The sequence below is a fragment of the Bos indicus genome, chromosome 3, assembly GCF_029378745.1.
Source record: "Bos indicus isolate NIAB-ARS_2022 breed Sahiwal x Tharparkar chromosome 3, NIAB-ARS_B.indTharparkar_mat_pri_1.0, whole genome shotgun sequence".
In the NCBI taxonomy this organism is placed as follows: Eukaryota; Metazoa; Chordata; class Mammalia; order Artiodactyla; family Bovidae; genus Bos; species Bos indicus.
This window is the reverse complement of record NC_091762.1, coordinates 77,753,542-77,776,751: the sequence shown is the minus strand read 5'-3', so window position 1 is coordinate 77,776,751 and position 23,210 is coordinate 77,753,542. Positions and strand designations below refer to the sequence as shown.

At 44.8% G+C, this 23,210-nt stretch overlaps 1 protein-coding gene across 6 annotated transcripts in view; it reads right to left on the bottom strand.

Annotated features, from left to right (window-relative positions):
* GNG12 (G protein subunit gamma 12) overlaps positions 1–21,907 on the bottom strand; it is a 141,265-nt gene extending 119,358 nt beyond the window's left edge. Inside the window, exon 1 of one of the 6 annotated variants that reach the window (XM_070786344.1) lies at positions 21,768–21,907. The gene's annotated coding sequence lies outside the window, so the exon portion shown is untranslated. Of the gene's footprint in view, positions 1–11,802; positions 12,853–21,739 lie in introns of those variants that run through there. The other 5 variants (XM_070786347.1, XM_019957292.2, XM_070786348.1 and 2 more) reach the window with 5 other exon arrangements.
* Positions 21,908–23,210: the final 1,303 nt, after the last annotated feature.

Below are 23,210 nucleotides of genomic sequence, written 5' to 3'. Positions count from 1 at the left end.
CATCACCAACTCAATGGACATGAGTCTGAGCAAACTCCAGGAGATTGTGAAGGACAGGGAAGCTTGTTACGCTGCAGTCAATGGGGTGGCAAAGAGCTTGACATGACTTAGCGACTGAACAACAACAAAAATTAAATAAAGCAAGAAAAAAAAATCCAATCACTTAGTTTCAATAGTTGTATTTCAAGGGCTCAGGGGCCACATGAGGCTGGTGATTACCATTTTAGACAGACTGAACAGTTCCATGCTGCAGGAAGTCCTACTGCACAGAGCTGCTTGAAAGTACACTAATGATAAGTGTGTAGCTGGGTGGAACAGGTATCTGGAATCTGGAACCAGGAGTCCCAGGGGAGCCACCAATGAGTTCTATGAACTCAGGCCAACCTCTGGGCCTCTGTTTCCTCATCTGTAAAAAGCAGAAGTTGGGCTCCATGATCACAATGGCCCATTTCCGCTGTAATCTCCCTTAATTCTGTACCTAAAAATGCCCAAAGGCGGGCTCCTGACTCTGTCCAGTCTTCTTCCCTAGGACCTCCTAGCCCTTTATCAAATTAGATCAAGAGAACAATGCACTTGGACTTAATTATTTCCTGTAGAAACACAGTCATTGAATGAGAATAGCATCCTTCTAATTATTTCAAGGGTTAACAGAAGAAATGGTCATGAGCAAGTATCTTCAAACATTCCCCAAGAGTAACTGCTGAAGATACTCAGCAATCTACCTCCAGGGTACCTCACATGGACCTATGATGAATTGACTGGTGTTTAGACATGGAACAACAGACTGGTTCCAAATAGGAAAAGGAGTTCGTCAAGGCTGTATATTGTCACCCTGCTTATTTAACTTATATGCAGAGTACATCATGAGAAATGCTGGACTGGAAGAAGCACACGCTGGAATCAAGATTGCCGGGAGAAATATCAATAACCTCAGATATGCAGATGACACCACCCTTGTGGCAGAAAGTGAAGAGGAACTAAAAAGCCTCTTGATGAAAGTGCAAGTAGAGAGTGAAAAAGTTGGCTTAAAGCTCAACATTCAGAAAACGAAGATCATGGCATCCAGTCCCATAACTTCATGGGAAATAGATGGGGAAACAGTGGAAACAGTGTCAGACTTTATTTTTCTGGGCTCCAAAATCACTGCAGATGGTGACTGCAGCCATGAAATTAAAAGACACTTACTCCTTGGAAGGAAAGTTATGACCAACCTAGACAGCATATTCAAAAGCAGAGACATTACTTTGCCAACAAAGGTCCGTCTAGTCAAGGCTATGGTTTTTCCTGTGGTCATGTATGGATGTGAGAGTTGGACTGTGAAGAAGGCTGAGCGCCGAAGAATTGATGCTTTTGAACTGTGGTGTTGGAGAAGACTCCTTCGAGTCCCCTGGACTGCAAGGAGATCCAATCAGTCCATTCTGAAGGAGATCAGCCCTGGGATTTCTTTGGAAGGAGTGATGCTAAAGCTGAAACTCCAGTACTCTGGCCACCTCATGCGAAGAGTTGACTCATTGGGAAAGACTCTGATGCTGGGAAGGATTGGGGGCAGGAGGAGAAGGGGATGACAGAGGATGAGATGGCTGGATGGCATCACTGACTCGATGGACTTGAGTTTGAGTGAACTCTGGGAGTTGGTGATGGACGGGGAGGCCTGGCGTGCTGCGATTCATGGGGTCGCAAAGAGTCGGACATGACTGAGCGACTGAACTGAACTGAACTGAGAGTCAGCAAAAAAGCATATTTCTCCGGAAAACAATTCCTTTCACCACAGAATGAAAACCACACTGTTCACTCTGATTTGGGGGGAGCTAGTGGGGAGGTGTTGGCTTCTCAGAGGAACAGATGATTCCACTCAGTCAGTGCCCAAGCCCAGGGCCTGTCTGTCCGGCACCTGGATCAACGACATCTCATGCACAGAGCTCTTGATGGCTTCCCCATGACCATAGCTTTACCCCATGATCATACAGTTTCAGCAGAGGCCACATCTAACGTTTTTTTAAAGTACAGCTGGAATTATAACATGCCTAAAAAACAGCTTAACGATCTTCCCACTATACTATATTGTGGTATAAATTTGGAGTACTGTGAGAATAAAACACATGGACTTCAAGTTATCGAGCTGAACAGAATTACCTCTTCTGGCAGAACTCACAAAAGGCTGGCTCTACAGCACCTTAACATCCCCCTCCCAAATTGTCTCCATCAGCCCATCCAATTAGATTAATAAACTCCCAACTAATTAAAAGAACAATGGCAAACATTTACTGGGCATCTAGATTATTCAGGGTCAGGCACATTTCTATGCACGTTCTATGTATTAACTTATACTTCACAATAATTCTAGAAAGAAAACACAGTATAATCTTTGTCTTCCAGGAGAGGAAACTGAGGTACTGAAAGGTGAGGTAACTTGTTCAAGGTCACCAAGTAGCAAGTGGCAGAGTTGGGATTAATCTCTCTGCTAGTTAGGCTCCTCCTCTCTGCCATTGCTGAAGCCCCTTTTCCAATATGGACAGTAAACCCTGTCTCAATTCATCAAGTATAAATTTTAAAACATCTCTAGAAACTATTACAAAAGCATGCAAGCCAAGCCAAAAAAAACCCCAAAAAACTGTTCTTGCTTAGCATACACAACTTGCAGATCTGTCCCCTTGCACCGCTTGCAGCCTGCCAGCTCTGAGCCTTTCCTGTTTAAAAATTCTGGAGAATGCCAACACTGTAATTCTGTCACTTTTCCAACATTTACTCTAAACTTCCTCAGCATTGTTTTCTGGTGAAACAACCAAAACTTGTGCATTCAATGCTACCATCAACCAAAAGCATGTTAATAATCAGCAAGCCTGTTCCTATCTATTACAACGTCGTGTTTAACAAGAGCAAGTCACAAATAATAAAAAGACAATTGAGCTGGGAACTGATAATTCCAGTCTTCGCAGCTGTTATGAGTCAGTTTAAAAACAAATGCACATGAGTGATTGCCGGGCTCTTTATAAAGAGGGTACCTTCCAGGAAGCAGTTCCACTTTCTCTTCTCTGGACTTTCTGTCCTCCCATCCATGCTGACTCCATTAAACCCTCAGGTTTTACAATGCCTTTATGTGTTTTTATGTTTTATATGCTTCTCAAGACAACCTTCTGTGGACGATAAAAGAAAAGTCTTTTAAAGCTACTAGAAAATTAACTCTTACGGAGTTAAGGGCATTTTTTTTGTTTTTAGTACTAGAGAGCAGAATGGTGGAGTCTGATGGACACACAGATTTGAACTATGGCTCTGCTCCTCATGATCTGTGCAGTTGGACAAGTTACTGAACTTCTCTGAGTTGCGGTTTCCTCTTCCATAAAATGAACAAATTATACTTCCTTTATAAGGCTGTAATACTTGGTTAAGAGCAGGCACACAAAAACATTACTTCCCTCTCGTCATCATCTGAGTTGTGAAAAGCGAAGTTAGTTTCAAACCCTAGTGGCACTCCAGAGGTTCCATTTTAATTTGGTGTGTGGCCCTAAGAGTTATGAGGGCCTGCCACTTTCAGATGTTTCTGGAAGGCATCACCATACAGAAAACTTCCAGCTCTCGACGGGGAAGAAGGATATCTATGTGGAATAGACTTTCAATCCAAAAACAACCTCTCTCTAAAAATAAAATTGTACTTGTATCCAGCAAAACAAATCCACAAATCATTTCCATGAAAGTGAACTTCACATTTCACAATTTTGCCTTTACTAAATCCCTGGCAAAAATAAAAGATGCTACTGGACATAAAACAAAATGAACACTGATTATTAAATCCATTTCTAATCAAAAGTCAAGAGCCTATATATGTTCCTCCCAAATACTAATTTGTTCCTAGGCTCCACATGACGAATCTGGCCATGAGGAACACATGTTGAACATGACTCAGAAGATACAAGAGTGGAATGGATTTAGCTTTCTTGAGAAAACTGTCCACGGTGGTGTGATCTGCCAGAGACAGAACCCTTGACTGAGAGCCCTCCTGTACCCAGAGATGCTATACTCTTCCACTGGGGGTGGAACAGTGGGAATGGTGATGTTCTCCTTCTAGAACACTGTTTGTCTTTACCTAATAGGATACACCAATAATTTGTTCAGAAGCGGAAAAGAGCTGGATTAGACAGCTCAATGGTACAGCTCAGCGTGTCTTGAAGAAGGGGCTCTGTGGCTGACGCAGAGAGAGGATTTGTGCTCAAAGGCTGCTCCCAACCCCACAATTAGATAAGGAAATGAGCCAGGATCTGCAAGAGTCACTGGCGGCCAAGTCACGACTGCTCCTGTCAACCTGCGCTGCAGAGACCTGGCACTAACGTGGGCAGCAAGACAGCCATCCTCCGGTACCGCCCTCTACACTTGACTGTGCCCTGAAGCCACCTGGGGGCTTTACAGGAATGGCCACCCTTTAGCCCCATGCCTGAGGGGCTGACTTAACAAGTCTGTAAGCAGCCAGGGCTCCCTGATAGTCAAAAATCACTCCCCAGCTGATCCTAATATGCAGACAAGTTTACAAACCACACCCTTGATTTCTTCTGCTTTCCAGGCTACCTGAGCCACAGATCCTACTCCCTTTGAGAATTCTTTTCCTTTTTTTTTTCTAATGAAAGATTTAAAAAAAAAAGTCTGAAGTCATAAATTTTAAACTTTTCTCAAGGAAGTCTGAGGTCAGAATTCACCACTCTACCCTGACCTCATCATAAAGATTACAACCCAATCAAAGTGATGAGAGCACAGAATATACTCTTCAGCAGAGGGTCAAGGATGCCCCTTTCATAGAGGGGGTGAAGGGAGATGCATCAGGATGTTCCTGGAGGGGAAAAGAAGTCTAAGAAAGCTTCACTGCTTTTGGATAGCCTTATGAGAGTTTTCCCAACTCTCCTGCCTCTTGACTTTACTGGGCTCCTCCTTGACTCAGCCCTGTAGCCTTGCTACAAATCACTCACTCTTAGTAAAGGTCCTCCTGCCTCCCACAGGTCTGCTCAGTCCTCCACCTCCAACCCAGATTTCCATGTGGTCGCTGCCAAGGGTGTGACCCATAAATACTACTGGGGCAGCTGTAGCAAGATGGGTGGAGAGAGGTGGGGAGATAGGGTATGTCTAGAGGTCTCTCCAGGCCTGGTTCCTGCCAACTCTGTCATTCTTATACAGGCTAGTTGGATGACAAGAGCTTCTGAGACTGGCCAGCACCCTGCCAGACCCCCGGCTCACAGGGTGGATTTGACAAGGTGGCACAAAACAGGGAAACAAGAGATGTGAGGTGTTCTAATCTCACCTCTGCTCTTCTCGAGCTCCATGACCTTGGACAAGTAACAGAAACTTTCTGGAAGGAGCCTCAGGTTTCCCATCTGAAAAGCAGTAGCTAATGTTTGACCAGTCCATTCAGGCTGCTATAAGAGAAATGCCATATGCTGGGTGGCTTAAACAACAAACATTTACTCCTTACAGTTCTGGAGGTTGGAAGTCCAGGGTCGAAGTTCCAGTAGATTCAGTGTCTGGTAAGAGCTTGCTTCCAGGTTCCCAAATGCCATCCGCTCGCAATGCCCCTCAGAGTGGAAGGGATGGGGCAGCTCTCCAGGGCCTCTTTCATAATAAGTGCACAAATCCTCTTCATCAGGGCTCCACCCTCATGATCTAATCACCACTCAAAGGCCCCTACCTCCTAATATTATCATAGGGTGGGCGGGGTGGGGGGGCGGTTAGATATCAACTTATGAGTTTAGGGAGGACATAAACATTCAGTCCTTAATAACCAGACTCCACAAAGCTTTTTGACAAGATGTGCTCAAATTTAAATTTTAATACAATATAAATTCTCTAAATATGCTTTGAGTCTTCTATGACTTGAACACTGTCACTGGCAGTAGAAAGAGGAAAAACTGTCACTAGAGGTACAATACATTCTGGAGAGGAGGCGGGCAAACGGCAGGTCAAACTACACACATCAGTATGCTGGTTGAAGAGCGCCACTGGAAATCCACACAAGGGAAAATTTAAATACGTGTTCAATGGGAGGGAAAAAAAAAAGACACTAACAGCCAGAGTGATAACATCTAACATTTATGGAGCTGTAGATGTCAGGCTCGGTTCTAGGCGTATTACATTTACAATAATTTCAGGTCTCATGGGTAGATTGGTATTGCTATCCCCATTTTACAGATGAGGAATCTGAAGTTCAGAGAGTGCTATGGCTTGAATGTATCTCCTCAGAATTCAAGTTAAAATCATAAACCCAATGTGACGGTGGGTGGAAACTTGAAAGGTGATTAGGTCATGAGGGAGCCTTCATAAATGGGGTTGGTGCCCTTATAAGAGACCCCATAAGTGATATAATATTCTCTAGTTCCACCCATGTTGCTGCAAATGGTGATATTTTATTCTTTTTTCATATTCCCCTTTGTGTATATATGTGTGTGTGTGTGTATACCACATCTTCTTAAGCCAACAGTCATGATATTGTAAGTCAACTATACTTTGATAAAAAATAAAATAAACTAGATCCCACATACTAAAAAGACTGCTGTATATGAACCCAGAAGTGGGTTCTCAGACACTGAACCTGCAGGTGTATTTATCTTGGATCTTCCAGCCTCTAGAACTGTGAGACATAAATTTCCATCGTTTATAAGCCACACAGCCTATGGTATTTTGTATGAGCAGCCTGAACTGACGGAGTCAGTCACTCAAAGTCACATCACTAGTGAGTGGCAGAGCTAGGCTGTGAGCCTGGTTTTGGATCTTCAGTTTTTGATGACACTGCCTCCATTGTACCTATGAAACCATTTCCGAGCTCCCAACCCCTTGTCTGGCCAAGGTAAAGTCGGATACACCATGCCCACAGTTCACATTTCTTGCTAAGCCACCCACCCTGTGTGTATATGTGCTCAGTCGCATCTGACTCTTTGCAACCCTGGTGGACTGTAGCCCACCAGGCTCCTTTGTCCATGGGATTTTCTAGGCAAGAATATTGGAGTGGGTTGCCATTTCCTTCTCCAGGGGATTTTCCCAATCCAGGGATCGAACCCATGTCTCCTGCATCTTCTGTATTCGTAGGTGGATTCTTTACCATTGAGCCACCTGGGAAGCCCAACCACCCATCCTATTATCATTGTTTTTGTGTCTGTTCACACGTTCCCCCACCACTTGATAGTCCTTAAGGGCAGGAGCAGAATGTTATCAAGAGCCTCATAAACAGTTGATATTTAAAACATTTTTTTTAATGAGTGAAAGAAAGAACAAAATTATGCTAGGTTTCAAAACACAGGCAAGAATTCACTGGGAAGTTGGAGGGGAACTTCCTCAGAGTAGAGGCAGTATCTTACTCACTCTTCTATCCCCAAACCTAGCACTTAGGTGCTGAGTAAATGTGTAATAAACTCTGGGCAGAGGAAGTGAAGAAATCCAGCGAGATTTAAGGCTACACAGTGAATATGGATAACCTGGCCAGGATGAACCAACTAGACAGGGTGTATGGGAACACAGAAGCACTTCTCAAACTATCCTTGGTGAAACATCAGCTTTTCGGTTTTATTTCCAATTCGTCATAGACCAATATTTTTTGTAAGATGCAATAAAAAGGACTGCTAGAAAAATGAAATATAAAATGCAAGTCCAATTTTTCATTAGATTTAAGAGATGTAAGATGACTGCCAAGTTGCTATGAAAAGGTCTAAATGTATGCGCTCTGTGTGGGTACTCACCTAGTGTCTGATCATTAGCCAAGAGTCTATCGCAGAGCAAGCTTGGCGTGAAACTAAGAGGGTGGGAGGATGAGGTGCAGATCAGCAGGGAAGGTGAGCTCCAGTTGTGCTATCAAGAACTGTGGGCAGAGGGCTTCCTGTGTGCCAGGCAGTTCTAATTGCTCCACACATATTAACTGGTTTAAATTCTACAGCCTATCTCTAAGGTTGGTACTATTATTACACCCATTTTAGAGATGGGGAAACTGAGGCACGGGGCAACTAAATAACTCTTTCAAGATTCCAGAGCTTGTGAGAAGCACAGGCAGCCTTGAACTTGGAACTCTTAACTTCTAGGCTCTGATGCCTTTGGGGAGCTGCCAGACAAGAAGTGGCATATTTGAATCCATGTTTTAGAAAAACCCTCCTGATGGCAGTGTGGAGAAGAAAGGTCAATTAGGAAGCCATGGTGACAATCCAGATGAGAGGCAGCGGGGATAGTAGAGATCAGACCAGATGTGTGGGCTAGTTAGGAAGTGAATGTGGCAGGCTTTGGTGGGGGTCAGGGGTGTCTGAGCTGGAGGGAGGAGGAGAGGAAAGAAAGGTTTCAGATGACTCAAGGGGCCAGAGCTTCCTGGGTGGATGGAGATGTCCACTGATAGAGAAGGCAGGAAGAAAAACAGGCTTTAAAGGCAAGATGATAAGGTTGGTTTTCAAGGGTGCCTTTTGAAATCTTAAGAGTAGTTATTCCATTCAGGGCAATACCATTTTACTCCAGTTCTGCTAAACTAGTCTCTTTCTCTTCTCCCCTCCTCTTTGCCCCAGTTACACTTAAAATAGTTTAAAAAGTAGAAATTCCCCAGTGCTAACTTTCCTCCCTTTGAAAGTCACACACAGTATACAAAAGTGTTCTGGTCACTAATTCCAATTTGTGGCAGAGGCTTCCACATAGCCAAGGAATCGGTGACGCAAGCTGAGTATCCTACAGTTCAACTCAGTTCTGACACTATCTGGAGACAGCATCGGATTCCACAGATTCAGAGTGGAGTCATAGAACTTTTTACCTACTAGATCACAAAGTTTATTATAAAAGGATATGACTCAGGAACAGCCAGATGGAAGAGATGCAGAGGGAACAGTGTGGGGGAAGGGCGTGGAGCTTCCATACCCCCTTAGCAAGGACCACTTAACCCCACATCTCCACGTGTTCACCAACCCGAAGCCTTCCTAACCCTGTCCTTTTGAGTTTTTATGGAGGCCTCATTACATAGGCATGATTGATTAAATCATTGGCCTTGGGTGACTGATTCAGCCTTCAGTTCCTCTGTCCTCCCTGGAGGTCTGAGAGGTGGGGTCAAAAGTTCTACCCTTCTAATCACATGGTTTATTCTCTAGACAAACAGCCCCCAACCTTAGGTGTGGTCCCAAAGCCACCTCAATAACAGAGCAAAAGACACTTTTATTGCTCTCATCATTTAGGAAATTTCAAAGGTTTTAGGAGTTCTGTGATAGGAAGTAGACAAAGATTGTATATATATTTCTCCTTATAAATCACAATATTGTTCATAGCTGTATCCTCATAGAGCAGGTATAAATGCCTTGTGAATGAAAAAAGATCATTTTTGTGTTTACTGAAAACTGAAAAAAGGACAGAGAGACAGGATCTTTACCTTTGATGAATTAGACAGTTAACAGCAAAGAAACATCTGAGTGCAAGACAGATACGTCACAAGGCGACGCCTCTTCTCCCATGTTCCTTCTCCTTCCAGGAGGCCACCCCCTCCAGCTCACACCTGGTGGGCATCAGAACAGGTAATACGGTGCCATGAAGAGCACAGACTGCAAAGCCAGACAGCCGTGGATTCAAAGTAAGAAGCCACTTACTGCTGAGCTCTAACGTGGTATTCAAACCCCTGAACCCGTTTCCCCACCTATAAACGGAGCCAGTATTGCCTACCTCAGAGGGCTATTCAAGGCCTGTGAAAGGCCCCAGCATATGTCAGCACACAGGAGTCACTCAAGGAGTAACTATCATATCACTGACATCGAATTAACTGCTGGCACCCTACACTCTCTCAATTAAGGTCAAATGCATATAACTCTTAAGAGTAACTTCAATTGAAATTAAAGATGATGGGCATTATTTGAGCACTATAATCATAATATTAATAATAATAATAGTAGTTAATACCTGGACACCTACCATCGACCTCCCGTGAATGCTTTATATACGTTAAGTAGCTCTTTTAACGGAGAAGGCAATGGCACCCCACTCCAGTACTCTTGCCTGGAAAATCCCATGGATGGAGGAGCCTGGTAGGCTGCAGTCCATGGGGTCGCTAAGCATCAGACAGGACTGAGCGACTTCACTTTCACTTTTCACTTTCATGCACTGGAGAAGGCAATGGCACCCCACTCCAGTATTCTTGCCTGGAGACTCCCAGGGACAGAGGAGCCTGTTGGGCTGCCGTCTATGGGGTCGCACAGAGTCAGACACGACTGATGCAACTTAGCAGCAGCAGTTCTTTTAAGCCAAAGACAGTATTTAGTCAATTCTAAGAAACATATTCTGTTCACAGTTTAATATCTCTGATACTAGGGTGACTGTGGTAGTCAGAATGGCCCCTCAGAGATGTCTTTGCCCTAATCCCTGAAATCTATGAATATATCTCACAGCAAAAAGAACTTTGCAGATATAATTAAGGGACAGGAGCCTCGATTGTTCAGGTGGGCCCAACTGAATCAAATGAGCCCTAAAAGCAGAGAACTTTTTCTGATGGAGGCAGAGAGAGCAGAGGAGACCTTAGAGAGATTCCAGGCATGAGAAGGACTCATCGTGCTATTGCTGCCTCTGAGACATAGGGTCCAATGCAAAAACCAAAGAGAAGTCTCTAAGAGCTGACGGTGGCTTCTCCCTCTGACAGCCAGCAAGGAGGTAGGAACCTCAGTCCTACAACTGCAAGGAACTGACTTCTACCAACCTGAACAACTCTGCAAATGGATTCTTCTCAGACCCTCCCTATAAGATTTCTGACTTGTAAAATCCAGAGCACAATAATGAGCCAAACCCATGATGACTTTGAAACTGTGAGATAATACATACGTGCTGCTTTAAGAGGCTAAATTTATGGTCATCTGCAATGGCAGCTAGAGAAAACAAATACATTCTTAGGGTTGATGTGGGTTATAGCTGATAGTGTAGCTATAGTACAATGGCATAATGGATGACATCTTACATTTGTTGAAATATGGTATCATTATCTTTGTTTTGCAAATGGGAAAACAGGCTCTTTGAGGTCAGGTGACATGCCCAGGTGAATCAGATTGAAGGCTTGAACTATAAACCATCATGCACACTGCCATAGTGTGCACGAGGGCTGCAGCATCATGCCAAAAGGCCAAGGAAGGGCTAACATGATCTCCATCCCAGACTGTATCCAACATGGAATGCCTACCACGGCTGACTACAAAGACCCAACTGGGTCCAGAAAGCACCCACCCTCAGCAGCCTTCGTTCATCCATTAGTGGAGCATCCCGAGGTGACAGGTACTCTTCCAGATCCTCAGCTAGATCAGCCACCTATCTTACGAGAGCTGACACTGCCGTGAGGTCGACACTACAAAGGCAGGAACACCAGAAGGAAAACAAAGCATCCAGAGTGCTGAAAACCCACCTTCACAAGGTAACAATCCACACATTTAGGAGCTCAGAAGAGAGCACTGGGCTTGGAAAACCAGACCCTCCTTTCTAGAACTTTCATGGGCCTCTGTTAAATGTGAGAATCCTCAGGAGAGACTGTTGTGGTGGGATTTTCTTGTTCTGTTTTGCTTTGCTTTTTGCTGATGGAGATGGAAGCTAGCTTTACACCAGACTGCCTCATATGAATTTCTACAAGCAAATAAAAATAAATAAATAAACCACACACAGTCATCTTTTCACTCAACCAAAGATTTTCTCTCTTTTGATGGATTTCATTTTAAAAAGATGAAAGTTAATTTCATATTAAAAGAGCATCCCAAGAGCTAACTGAAAGAACATTTCGAAAAGAAAGATGATTCAGTGTAACTCTAACCTCATGCCCTCTGTCGAACCCTGAACTCTGTCTGGTCTACTTACCTTGCGCTTCTACTTGCCTCTTTCACCCTGGAAATAAGAGTAGACAGCTCTCCGATGGTGAAATCAAAGGGTGAACAGGAGGCCTATTCAGCAGGTACACAAAAAAAGGGGCATGTATAAGCTTTCAGGAGATGCATGTGAAAGGAAAAAATCTAGATTTCCACAAAGATTTTGCAGAAAATGCCACTGAAATTTATATATTCTCAATCTCTCTTGTTTTTGTTTGAGAGTGAGAAATTCTAGACTAGAAGGTCATCTTCATAATGGCTTTGGAGAAGTCCCAGTTTAATAATACCATTAGCTGAAAACTATTTATAAATCAGACATTAGCAACTGGCATAAAACCCTACTTTCCACTTCTCTCGATTTTGCACTGACAATTTGGCAGCCCACTTTCCCCCTAGGCCCAAAAGAGCTATCACATTCCTGAGTCTGTATTTAAGAGATTCTGACAGTGATGTACGCAAGAGGCTTGCTTCAGGAGGAAAGGTCAACATATGCCCACAGGGGGACTGGCAGGCCTGGACTGCCCATGGGAGAACGCGTACAATGACTCCAATACTCTCACCCGTACACAATTCGAAAAATGTAACTGACCCTAATTACCATTTCTCACTACTAAGACTAGCAAAGATAAAAAGAGCTGACACCCTCTGTGCTGGTGGGGCTGTGGGGAAGCAGGCCGTCTAACGCGTGGCCGGGGCAGGGAGAAATGACGCAAGCTTTCCCGAGGGGATGATAGGCCCTGTGATTCAGCAGTCCTGTTACCAGGAATCAATCCTCTATGTTCACCTGCACAAAGGCAAAATGACACCTTTATCTGCTGCAGCACTGTGTGTATTAGCGACAGACTGGGAACAATTCAAAGGTCTAGTCGTAGGGTCGAATAAACTGTGGTCCATCTTCACAATGGAAAACAATGGTGCTGACAGAGATCTCCAGGACAGACTAATTTTAAAAAGCAAGACACAGAACAATATATATAAATATACCACCTTTCGTGAAAAAAGGGAAAAACATACATATATATATATATGAGGATATATATGCTCATTTATATATATGAGCAAATGAGGATATATATATGTGTGTGTGTGCGTGTGTGTGTATATATATTTGTGTATATATTTACTTATATTTTTACAAGTTGCAACTAGTAGAGAATGTGGTAAAGGCCTGGTTAAGAGCAAGATTTCTCAGTGTTTACCTTTTTATATGATTGTGAGCTTTGGGGGGTACCCTATAAAAACATTGCTCAAGTCCATGGGATGGCAAAGTCGGATAGAACTGAGCACACATGTGTGCACACTGTATATACATGACCAATATTTTAAAAATGGAGAAGTTGTCTAAGGCATTTTTCCCAGGAGCATGAAGACTAGAACAAGCCCAGCACAGAAGACTCAAAGCTGAGGAGCCATCTGAGGTCCCAGCAATGCGGGTTGAGGCAGGTGAATTCTCACGTCGGCATTAGTAAATCAGAGGAATCTGAGTCCAGGGTTCAGGAGGTGTGCAGGGAGAGCTTGGTCTCTGCCCTGTGTGATGTCACTGTGGGGTGCGACCGTCCCTGAGCCCCATGACATTTATGACAGCAGGAGGAAGTCAGAGACCTGGAGGCGAAAGAGAGGTAAAGGCAGAAATGCGAGGATTCCCTCCCAGGCAGCATGCCAGGCGCACTTATTTGCTTTCTGGATTTGGACAGTAATGGCTGAAGCATGCTGCTCGTTAAATATTTATGTTGAAAAAGAGGGCAAAACATGTGCCGGAATCTTCTGACTAATTCAACAGAGAGATATTCCTGAAAAGTTGAGATTCCTGGAGTTTTATAAAATCAAGTCATACTGTAAATGCAACAGGTTAAGTCTGCTCTCTCAGATTCTGTGGGGAATCCTTCTTAGGAATTGTTACCTTCTGCGATTCCTTGTTTTGAGAATCAGAGCTTGCCTGAAGAAAGCTGAATTTAACCAGATGAAATGTGAAAGGCATTCATGTTTCTGCACCTGTGGGCATTTTTCACAAGGTGCGCCCACTCCATAAAAACAGCAGAAGGCCAAGGTCCTAACGTCCTTCGAACCACTGCCTTAGCAGTCTGACCCACTACACGTGGCTGACCCTACCTGCTGTGCAGATTACCTCTCAGGAGAGAAGCCAAGAGGAACGTAACTCTGACAGTCTGCTTCTCAAGGGTCAACTTAAAAGAGAGAGCATGCATGCAGCACCAGCTGGCACTGTGAGGGACACAGACAAACCCCTTTTCTCAGTTACTGGTGGCTTTAGCAACAAACCTCCCCACTTCTCACTCGAAACTAGAAAAGTCTTTCTACCTAAGCAGCAGCCGCTCAGAGGTAAATTCCCAAGACTCCTGCAGTCACTGTCCTTTGCATCCTGTCCCCAAGAGGAGGGCCCATGGCTGGTCAATAATACCACAGATCCCTCTGTCTATTCTCAGGGGACACCACTGCAGGTATTGGGCAATGCTGAGCAAGACTGTTTGTTGGTGTTCAACTCACAGTCAACAATGTCAGTGTTGTTTCAAGTGCTGGTCTCAAGTGCTGGGTTTTACCTGCCCCTTAGGAAATGATGAACTGAAGAAGCAGCCTGTCAGAGGGAACATGCACCACTGAATGTGCAATTCCCAGTAGATAGCATCAATTTTACCTTTGATTAAAAAGAACATTCGCTCATCTAGTTCATTGTGTGCAGAGAATGTGGTTTTATTCATTCATTCCAGTGGCATTTAATAAGTACCTACTATGTGCCAGACTTCTGCCTGCTCATGGTATTTAGAGGGTTACTGTGGCTGAAGAAGCCTGCTGCTCATCATATTGTGTCTTTGTGTGAATTAGGAAAAAGCCAGCCCTCCAAGTGGACCCAGTCTTGCAGGCTCAACGGAGTCATAAAGAAGCATCCCCTCCTCCTGGCAGAGGCAATTCCAGCCCAGGACACATGGCTTTTGGAGTAGATTTGAGCCCCAACTTTACCTCCTTGACCAGCTATTCCTGTGCAGTGAACAATCTATTGTTCAAAGCCACCCTGTCAAGGAGTCACAATTCAACTCTTCTGCTCCTTGGTGAGACATTCAACCTTCCCCTGACAACTCATCTGAGCAGCTGACTGTGACATTACACACCCATAAGAAGCCTCACGGTCTAATGTACAGCCAACGGTCTAATAGTGCAAAAGTCTGGGTGGTTTAGGTACAGGACAGGCACCAAGTCTGTGGCTCTCAACACTTTACCAATTTGTCTGAGGTTCTGGTTGAATAAACCTGGCATGATGGTTTCATATCAATAAAATTCTCACGATGTCTCAATAAGGTCCAAGAAGTTTTTGGATTTTGATCCCTCTTTCCATCCTTAAATTTCTTTTGTTCATGTTGAAAGCTAAACTGCAGTAACGTCTCCTGGAAAAGCAGACAAAATTTGCAGTCACTGAAAGCTTGGGACCTTAAGTCAAAGGGCTCCAGGGAGGGGGCTAAAGGGTTAATGTCCGGTGTTCAGAGCCTTTTTGGCTGGTGTGTGCTCATTCAGTCGCATCTGACTCTTTGAGACACTATAGACTGTAGCTCGCCAGGCTCTTTTTTCCATGGGATTCTCCAGGTGAGAATACTGGAGTAGGTAGCAATTTCCTCCTCCATGGGATCTTCCCAACCCATGGATTGAACCTGTATCTCCTGCATTGCAGGCAGTCTTGACCGCTGAGCCACAAGGAAAGATGGTAGCATCTGCAGCTAAACGAGAGCCTGCTTATTCTACGTGGGTAAAGTTAAGATTCCACCCCCATGGGCTCATGTGGGTTTGCACACAGCCGTTGGGAATGAAGGCAATTCTCTGTACACGGTATGTGAGTGCGGCAACGATCACTGACTCAGAGCCCTCTCCAGGGAGCACTTGTGATGACACCAACCCCAGTTAAATCAGAGCTTACGCTCCTCTCCTCCATCAACCAAGGGGATGCTATGTCAGTTACATGACACTGACTGCAAAGGGAATGGTAGCCTATTCTGTAAGAAAGCAAAGGGAATATAAGACCTGCTGGCCCCAAAGTCACCTGCATACAATAAATGCACATGAAAAATGACAAGAGATACTTAGCAACTGATTCACTAAAGCAGACCTAAAAGGAATTCTTCTTTGAGCTACTAATTCTCCAGCAGAGTTGAAAATATGAAGAGTCTTAACAGTCTACAACACCCTGGTTTTTATTATACAGTAATCCTCTGAAATGCAGACCCATTAAAAGAAGACAAAAACCCTCCTTGTCAGAGGATGGCAACCAGACAGTCCCAGCTAAGCAGTTTTATGACACCCAGTAAAGCCCGACACAATAAACCAGACATGTAAGTGACACCAGAAATGATTTTCAAGAGACTTGGGATTAAATGGAATAATCCATCTAGAAGCAACCTTCGATCAAATCACCTCCACCCTCTGCCCTGTGTCCCAGTCACCTGGCTCACTGCTCTTTCCTATATTCTCTAGAGAGAAGTGGGGAGACTGGACTACCTAGTGTGAGCTTGTTCTAGAGTAGGACTTACGGCCAGTGCCCCCACTTGCTCTCAAGGTCCTCTCTGGGAGTCCAGGGATGGGAAAGGACAACTATACAGATCCCTTCAGGTCTGCTGCATCTCTGGCAATTGTGGAAGCTTCAACTTCTATGGCTGCAGAGGCAGTGAGCCTATTGGCAAGGTGCTGGTAATACGCGGGTCATCTCACCTCTAACAGGAGCCCTCTCCTCCTGTTTCTCTTGATTTATAGCTTCTAAACAATACTTCTTCCATAAAGCCCCCTTTCCCCCACCCTACTTTTAGCAGGATGCACCTTCACTGAAGTGGCTGCAGAGTGCTTAGCGGATGGGATGTGCAATCAGAACAACCCCAGGTCCCAGTCTCATCTTGCCGCCTGGGGAGCCTCAGCTTCCTCACCTGTGCTGCTGTGAGGACTACGCAAGAACATAAACATAAAGGAATTAGACTTGGGCTTAGGATGTAGAACAGCTCCGTCAAAGGAGTTGCACGATTGTGCTAAATATTTTTTTTACCTATTGACCTTTCCCATTAAACTAAGTGCAATATGTCTTCCTTATGACCATCTTGGAGGCCTCTGACATGTGGCAGGTGCCATATGCCTACAACTCCTCCAGTCAGGGCTAGGAGGTAACAGATCTGGGAAGTGACAGTTTCCATAAAGTCAGGGTTGGCTGTTCACTGAGTCTGCACGCAAACCTGAAGTTCAAACATCTTTTAAGAAGATAAACCTACTACAGACTTCTAAAAGGGTCTCTCTTACTGCTAAATAATTCTCACATGTAAGTCCAGAACCTTCAATTGCTTATGCAAGCTGTTTTTTCCCCTAAACAAAACCAAAATCCTGCTATTTACAGCTAACCAGGTTTTACTGATTGTTACACAAATAGACTATTATTTATTTGGGGCAGGAGGAGAAGGGGACGACAGAGGATGAGATGGCTGGATGGCATCACCGACTCGATGGACATGAGTTTGAGTAAACTCCAGGAGTTGGTGATGGACAGGGAGGCCTGGCGTGCTGCGATTCATGGGGTTGCAAAGAGTCAAATACGACTGAGCTACTGAACTGAACTAAATACATGCTCACTGGAGAAAATATGGGGAGAAGCACCCCAATTTCACCACCCATTTGTCTGTTCTTTTGTTTTCTATGCATAGTTAAACTTTTAAAAAATCAGTTGGAATTGTAGTAACGCACTATAACTGGGCACACTGCCCTTCTGCTATTAACTTATCCTAAGGTAAATGGCAACCCACTCCAGTGTTCTTGCCCAGAGAATCCCAGGGACAGAGGAGCCTAGTGGGCTGCCGTCTATGGGGTCGCACAGAATCAGACATGACTGAAGCGACTTAGCAGCAGCAGCAGCAAGGTGGACTTTATGGATCATGGATTTTTTTTCAAGTATCTAATAAGAAAGGAAAATGGGATTGCGATCCAAAAGAATTAATTTGTTAAGCAAATCAACACTGCAATCCATTTCATGTTTAAAAGACACAACGACAATTGCCTGATAGTATTCTCTTACTTCTTGAACACTGCTTGATAGGACTTTATCAATTACTGAGCCTTTTTAGATTCAGGGGAAACATTAAAATTTCATATGGTTGTTTTCCTGTTACAAAAACAATGCATGCTCATAACATGTAGAAAATCTTAGTAAGCAATAATTTAATGCTAATATTTATTGAGCATAGACTATGTCAGGCACTGTGCTTTAGTGAGATAAACTCATTTATCCCTCCCAACATCTCATTGAAGCACAGAGGTATTAAGGAACTTGCCCACATGTTGCACGCCTAGAAGCATGAGCCTGGAATCCATAGCTGTGCCATAATGTTCTAAGAGTGAAAGGAATCAATAATTTATTCAATCAAGTCCTCCGCTGCTTCACAGTATAATGTCATAGGCAAGAAATGATTCATCATAATGCTGTACCCCTTATAGTTATTTAAAAATATTATAAGCGTGATCTCTGAGTCCCTATGGAACAATTAGTAAATGAAAAGTCATCTGTGGCACAAGCTGCAATTCCAATCAGCCCAATTCTAAGCACCTGATGTGCGTTAAGAAAACAACAGATTTTCTTGTTAAAAGGGTTTGTTTTAAAGATGGAAACATTTTTCTAAAATTCTGCAAATGAGTCAATGATGTGACGAGTGGATTCCCTGAATTAACTGGACACCCAGTCTCACAAAAATTTACCATCAGTCACAATGCTTTTATAAAACATTTACGAACTGGGTCTGCATGCAAACCCAAATTTCAAACATCTCTTAAGAAGATAAATCTATAAATTTCCAAAAAGGTTTCTCTTTTACTGTTAAATAGTGCTGCTAATTATTCCTAAACACTTCTTATGGCTTATCTGTTATAAGTGGACATCACTACATAAAAAATAACTAGATACCCTAGGTCACATTTTTTCATACTTTAATGAAAAATTATACTAGGTAAAAGATACACATTTCTGTTTATAGCCTATCCAGGGATAATAAGCATAGCTTTTTAAATATAAAGTTCTCTTTAAATTTAAAATATGATTAATGGAATGTTTCTGATTGCCTGGCTCTAAAAATATTATATGACTATAACTTCACACTAAAAGCACATTAAAACTATTAACTCTAGTAATTGTAATTATTCATACTGCTGTTGAAAATATATGACACACTCATGTATACAAATATTTCAGATATTTAGACAGATAGTTGGCTAGATAGATATCTATAAAACCAGGTAATTTCTTTGGAATTTAATTGCTCTAGTATTTCCAGAAGCTCTATCTATCTATTGATATCTACCTATAAATTCAGATGCCTTCTTGATGTCTCTGTGTTTCCAGAAGGTTCAAACTGCCATCTTTCACTTTATCTGATGACTGGCTGCTAGAGTCAGTTGATAAAATATCTAATAATCTTGACTATTATCTATGTATTAGGTGCAGTGTTCTCCAAAGACTGTTTCACATACTTTCATAAAAACCCTCGAGACTGAGACCACACTCATTCTCATTTTACAAATCAGACTGAAAATGGTTAAGTAACTGATACTCCCATCCACATCTGTCCAGCACTGAAACCATACCTAAAACCACTGTTAAGCTGCCTCTCTGCCAAATCAGACTCCAGAAAAATTTGACTTCCACTACTTGCCTCCCTAAATTAAGCTTAAGCTGACATATAAACTTAAAAAAACACCCAACACGAATCCAACAAATTAAATGACATAATTCCAAATCTGATTTTTTTTCCCGTGAGAGGTTTTTAACATAAAAAAAACAAAATTAATCTGATATTTGCTAGCCATTTCTTCAAGTGCTTTGACTATGCAGCTTTCTGCTGTCACAACTGGACAAATCACCCATGTCCTTCAACAAGTGACAACGTAGCCCAACGCTGCAAAGCTCACTGTTAGAGAGCTAAGCTTTCAAATGAGACTGGAGCCTGCTACACTGAAAATTTTTATAGTATTAATCTTTTTGGTTTCTTGTGAAACACAGACCAACATCTTATTGTATTTCTAGACATATCTAAATTCTGTCTGGATTCATCATCTTCCTGAATTACCTGGGTTAAAAACAGTAAAAACATGACTGCATTTTTTTTTCTCATAAGGCCTAAAGGAGCAGTCCTTAGACTGTTTGGCATTTTTTGGATTTAAACCAGGGTTTTATGGTGCTAATTAACTGTTAGAGAAGGCAAAGAAACTGAACAGTCGATCCCAAAGTCCTCTTATCACTGAAGTCTCTGTAAAACGTTTGATTACTTTAAAAAATTATGTATGTGTGAATCATAAGTTTGTTTATTGAAAAAAGGGCTTGCTGACACATACACTTTGGTTTTTTTTTTTTTTTTTTTTAAGAATCAAAACAGTTCCTTACTTGAATGTGGCTGTTTTGGCAACAGTTAAACTCAACCCCGTCATTCTAGCGCTGCCTGCCTTCCTGGTTCTCCTAGGTGAGGGCCGCCATCCTGCGATAATTTACACGCAGGGCTAAGACGCACCAGCAATGGTGCAGTGTGGTGACGAGCACTTTAGAAACAAAGCCAAACTCCGCTTTTAAAGCAGAGAACACACGTACACAGTTCCCGTCTCTGACAACGTCCAAAAGATTCCTTATAGACAACCTACTCAGACGAAGCTACAGCAGCCCCAGGAAATATAAACAGAGTCCGCAAAGACCAGGGGGGAGGGGGGCCGCCGGGGGGGACAGGAAACAACTGATGGGAAGGAAACTGATCATGTGAAGTTTGCCCGACTCCACAAGGTCTAATACATTCCGGTTTGTTTCCACTCGGAGCAGCCATTAAACGTGCCCTGACACGTGGGCGCAGGGGACCTCCCTTCTCGCCGGTTTTTGGCCATTTCCTTCACTGTGCGCTTGTTTGTATACAACCTCGTCCGGACAGGGGGTGACCACAAGATGACAGGCCTCGGCAGTTCCTTCACTCGGATTTCTAGTTGTCCAAAGTTTCACTCCACGGCGGGGATTTAACGAGAATCACGAAAGTTATGAATGGTTTAAGTTTACAAGACACAAACAGAAGGCGAGGGACGAGCGAGTGTGGGGCGACTTCAGCCGCAGCGTTTTAAAATTAGCTTTAATTGATATGCCCTAGTTAAAATTAAAAAGGGGGGTGGGGAGTCACTCTGATCTACGCAGTAAGTGTCGGGGGCAATACTTTAAAAAGAAAAATCACTCAAGACTCACGTCCGAGTCTTGACTTCCTCATACCACCTGCAAATACAGTCTCCTGGCCACTCACTGCTCGGGGGGTCCTTCGCGGGATGTGTGACCGGAGTCCTCTCGGTGACCCGCTATTTCCCCGCCAGACCCCCAGCGCCTAGCGGGTTCCAGGACTGTGCACTCGCCGCCTAGTCCCCAGAAAGAGCGGAAGAAAGTAGGAAAGAGGGGCGTGGCGCCCCGGTCTCCCCCAGCTGCCTGCCCTCTTCCCAAACCTGGCACCACCGCAGCTGGAGCCAGCGGGGAACCCCAGAGCCTTCCAGCCCCAACCTGGCGCGGGGCGCACGGCTGCGGGCCGGCCGCGGAGCCAGCGTGAGGGGAGACCTCTCCTCCTGCTTCAGCCCGCGTCCCAGGGACCGCGTCCCCAGACCTAGCCCCGCAGGACCCCCGGCTTCCCGGGCCATCTGGCCGCCGCCCGTCGAGGGCGAGCGCGCCGTCCGTCTCCCGGTCTTGGCGTCCCTTGCCCTCCACCCCCATCGCGGTCTCCGGCGCCCAGTGCCCCGACCAGTCCCCGCCCTCCGGGACACTCTTCCCTCCTTCCTTCCTTTCTCCATTCCCTCCCTCCATCTCGCTTCCCAGCACCAGGAACTGGGAGGCGGCTCCCGAACTGGTCGGCCGACGCCCAGCGCTGCGCCCCTGTCCCCTCGGGGACCGGACTTGCCACCTGCGCCCGCCGCTCGGTGCTCACTCGCCTGCCGGTGCGCTGCCCCTGCCGCCACCGCCGCTGCCGGGGACTCTGTCTCTAAGGGCTCCTGGAGACGACTCCGACCTCTCCTCCTCCTGCTGCTCCTCCGGGCGGGGGCCGGCTCCGCCTCGCTCGGGGTAGGCGGGGCGGACAGCCCGACGGGCGGGGCGGCGGCGGCGGCCCAGGACTCCTTCCTCCCGGCCGGCCCGCCTCCCTCCTGCCCAGATGCCCTGGCTGTTCCCTGGTCTGGCTGCTGAACCCGGGTCGAGCTTGGGCCGACAGAGGAGAAAAGTCGGCAGCATTGAAACCCAGCAGACATCTGGCAGCCTTGGCCACCCCTCAGGGTCCCTTCCTCGAATTCCCCGAAGCTTTGGAAGTTCAAGGACTCTCGGGTCCCCCACTCAGCGACCCTCCACAGGGCTGCTCTGACTCCTCAGCAGTTTCCTTCCCTTGCGAACTCTAGGCACCCCTTCTGCCAACCGTCCCTTAGGCCACGAATATGCCAACCCCCTACATAAAATTTAGGCTCTACTCCAGGAATTTCTTAAGAAAACAGTCACGGTAAAATTTAAAGGGCCCTGGGGCCACCGAGTGGTTTTGCTTCCCAGAAAATGGAGCTATAACTGCGGGTTGTTGAATTTGAAGTACATCCACCCATCATGAGCTTCCCCTCCATCTCTCACCATGAGATTTGTATTTCCGAATGCCTCGTACCTGGCAGAATTCTGCTTATTAATTGAATTAATTAGATTTGGTAAGTCTTTTCTGGAGGGACTCAGGGTGAGGTAGTTTGAAAAGCCACTTCTATTTCCATGAACTTCAGGCTATTCCTATACACAGCCATTCAAGGAACGTTCACTGAGCACCTGTATGTGCCCAGCGACACATTGGTGATTGGACAAAGGTGATTACGACAAAGGTGATTGGAGAGAGACAAAAGTGGAGAGAGATGAAGATGATTCAGACGTGGGACTCACCCTCAAAAAGTCCAGAAAGAGTGAAAAAAAAGAGTGAAAAAGATGGGTGTGCAGAAATCTTACCTTCCAGCAGACTTCTTGCACGCTCCTAGGAATCAGCTTTCTTGTTTGACAGGGTGTAGAAAAAGGAGGAGAGGAGGCCAAAGGAGGACATTTAGAAACAGTGTGGGTCGAGTCCATACTTGAAGTGGAGTCTTAAATCATTGCTGAAAGACGCCTGTGTGTTGAGCTTCACCCGCTGGAGAGGAATAAGGCCTAGGGAAGTAAGGAACCAAGTCCAGGAGGAAGGACACTGCCTTTCATTTTTCCCACCTGACCCCTACTCAAGTACCATTCTTGGTGAAATCTTCCACCGGGCTGCAGAAAGGGGGCTATGGGTATAGGAAGTCAGTGGTTGGATGCCTTGTCCCCAGACTGTGGTTCTTGCAACCTGTGGATGGCGGTGGTTGCTGGGATGCAAGCCACAGCCTGCC